Source organism: Hevea brasiliensis, chromosome 10 (genome assembly GCF_030052815.1).
Source record: "Hevea brasiliensis isolate MT/VB/25A 57/8 chromosome 10, ASM3005281v1, whole genome shotgun sequence".
In the NCBI taxonomy this organism is placed as follows: domain Eukaryota; kingdom Viridiplantae; phylum Streptophyta; class Magnoliopsida; order Malpighiales; family Euphorbiaceae; genus Hevea; species Hevea brasiliensis.
This window is the reverse complement of record NC_079502.1, coordinates 46,974,751-46,978,025: the sequence shown is the minus strand read 5'-3', so window position 1 is coordinate 46,978,025 and position 3,275 is coordinate 46,974,751. Positions and strand designations below refer to the sequence as shown.

Below are 3,275 nucleotides of genomic sequence, written 5' to 3'. Positions count from 1 at the left end.
AAATTGATTATGCTAAAATAATATAATTCGTTTCAATCAATTTATTTTGACAGATGCGCGTATGTGTATATATATGCATTCAAATGAATGTTGATAACCCCTGGGGCTACAAAATACAGGTGCTTAATAACTTACCACTGAAACAAAAGTGAGACCTTATTTCAGACTCAAGCTAATTTTGACAGCAAGTTATAGTTTATTTCACCAACTCCCTCTTACAAGAATAAATTACTTTCCTCATGTATCACTTCAATAAGCTGCATTGCAATCAAATACTTTAAGTCTTCAATACTATATCTAATCTTGTGTGATATGCTCATCCATATATTTCTTAAAAGACATGTTATTTTAATGTTAAGAGTATTTTTGTTTTTGGAGTTATTTTGAGTGTGAACATCTTAGTAATATTATGAAGAATCCGACTAAACATACTCATTGGAGGCTAGAAAAAGCGTAAAACTCTAAATCCGTAACTTAACAAACTTCTGAGAGAAAATATCATAAAATTAATTAGGAGATTCTTATGGAGACAAATGGTCATACTCACACACCGGAAGATCTGAAGAAAGATAAATCAATACTTTACACGTGTGTGTGTACATATATATATATATATATATATATATATATATATATATATAGCCTATGTAGCAAAAGTGACTCCTCATCCATAACCCTAAAACCGACCCACTTCCTTGTTCTTTCTCTTTGTGCTGTTCTTGAACTTCAACTTGAATCTTGCCATAAATTTTGCAGTTTGGTTGTGAAGTTTTAGATACAAGGTGATGGAAAATGGTAGAGGCAGTAGCACTGATATTGGTAAGAGTTGTCATAGAGGGCACTGGAGGCCAGCTGAAGATGAGAAACTCCAGCAACTTGTCGATCAATATGGTCCTCGGAATTGGAATTTTATTGCAGAGCATCTTCATGGAAGATCAGGTAATTATCATGATCATGCTAAAGAAAACTCATCTCTCTCTCTCACTTTCTCTATTGCTAATGTTCTAAGAAATGTTTTTTTTTTTTTATCCCCTCTTTTCTTCGTTTGCAGGGAAAAGCTGCAGATTAAGATGGTACAACCAACTTGATCCAAATATAAACAAAAAACCCTTTACAGAAGAAGAAGAACGAAGGCTTCTCCAAGCTCATCAGATTCAAGGAAACCAATGGGCTTTAATAGCTGGACTTTTCCCTGGTAGAACAGACAACGCTGTGAAGAATCAGTACCATGTTGTTATGGCGAGAAGAAAGAGGGAACGCTTGTCCTCTGTCTATGGTAAGAGAATTTTCCATGTTCATCCAACTGAAACTAACAAAATCACTTCTTTTGTTTCCAATTGTGAAAGCTGCTATTGGCCTCACTTGACCACTCTAAATTAGGGTTTCAAGCCAGTAGTAACTTTGATAACTTTCCCATCTGTTCAAGTTCTTCACCTTCTTGCAATTTGAGTGCTTCAACCATCACCAATGAGTTGTTGAGTTTCAATTTCTTCGATGAAAAAAGAAAGGATTATATCAATTCCTCAAGTTCTTCATCATACACTAAAGAGGGATTATTACATAGCTTTAATGGATCCACCTATATTGGCTATCAAAGCCTCTGTGGATCACCTCAGATCTCTAAGTCTAAGAAAGCTGCTTCTAATGATAATCCTTCAGCTTTGGTAAGTTATGGTGAAGGGGGCTATGCAAGTAAATCACCCACATTGCAAAAATTGCCAACGATTACTTATCAACAAGAGCAAGGAGATGGAGCATTGAAGCGAAAGGATGTTTCCTTCATAGATTTTCTTCGTGTGGGAATATCTTAATTAATTATGAAACCTCAGTTTCAGCTTCAATATATAATCTTGGTATCATCTTCTCAATTTTGCTCTTTACCTATATAATTTAGCAAGGAGAGGCAAGGCAGCTGTTAGCTACATTTTGTTTTTTCACCCATGATAATTTAGAACCTTTGGTTTTTTTGGCTTTTAATTTTTTTCCCCTCATTTCCCCCAATATGTCATTGGAACTCCCACCCTAAAAAGTGGTGATCATGTATGAATAGTTGATCTCTAGAGGAAGGTGATATAATAAGTTATTTTCTGTCTTATAAAATTAGTAATTACTTTTGCCTCTTCGAGGTCTTGATGAGCCTCACGATATAAAGAGATGCAATTGATTTCATTGTTGATGTTTTTTTGGTCCTTGTATTAGTTAGTTGACGTGTTCCAATCTAATTGTGATATATATTACTATATATTTAGAATTGAGCTTGAAGGAAATACAGCCGATACATAACACTCTAAACCTGCTAAAAACTAATATGTTATGTCCATATATCGCATTAGTAGGGCTTTTGAGAAGAAGAAATTGCATGTTTCTCATGTTTTACACACTCACACAGCAAAAAGAATATTTATGTTTGTTAGCATAATTACAACAATTATTGTTCTTGTTTAAATTAGCTCATATTTTCATGTATAAATAGATTTAATATCTCTGTAAATAAGATACAGACAAATACACAATCCTTTCCTTCATTACTTGTATTCTTTCTTCTAACATGGTATCAGAGCTGTAAAACTTTTATTTCTAGTTTCTGGAGTCTCTCATCTCTCTCTACAACCTGTTCTGGTTCATTCTTTCATTCCTGTTATTATACCATTTTTCTTTTCTCCTCATCTTGTTATCAATGGAGAAATCTGATATTTCAAAACCTATTGCAACAGTTCTGACTGGTTCCAACTATAATCTTTGGGTTCAAAGAATGAAAAGTTTTTTGATAGGTCGCAAGCTTTGGCGTGTTGTTACCTGAGATATCACTATGCTGACAAGAGAGAACGATGAAACTAATGCAAAATTTGCTGACCGTCTTGAGGATTGAGATAGTAAAAATCATCAGATCATCACTAGGTTTCGCAATACCTCTGTCTCGTCCATCCACATCCAATTTGCTAATTATGACTCTGCAAAAGAAATCTGGGATTTTTTTGCTAATCGATATCAGACCACTGGACTTGCTCACTATTATCAGTTATGGACTACTCTTCATAATCTGAAACAAGAAGCAGGTCAATCTGTGAATAATTTTCTTACCCAGGTCCAACCCATTTGGAATCAAATATCTCAGGCCAAAATCAGTGAAGATCATCTTCATCTCATTCAAGTTCTAATGGCTCTTCGATCAGAATATGAGGCCGTTCGAGCATCCTTGCTACATCGAAATCTACTCCCATCATTGGATACTGCTATTCAAGAGATTATTTTTGAACAGACTCGTCTCAGTTTGG

General features: G+C 34.7%; 1 pseudogene; it reads left to right on the top strand.

The window, feature by feature from the left end:
• Positions 1-672: 672 nt before the first annotated feature.
• On the top strand, positions 673-2,084 carry LOC110662081 (transcription factor MYB97-like; annotated as a pseudogene).
• The last annotated feature ends 1,191 nt before the right edge of the window (positions 2,085-3,275 follow it).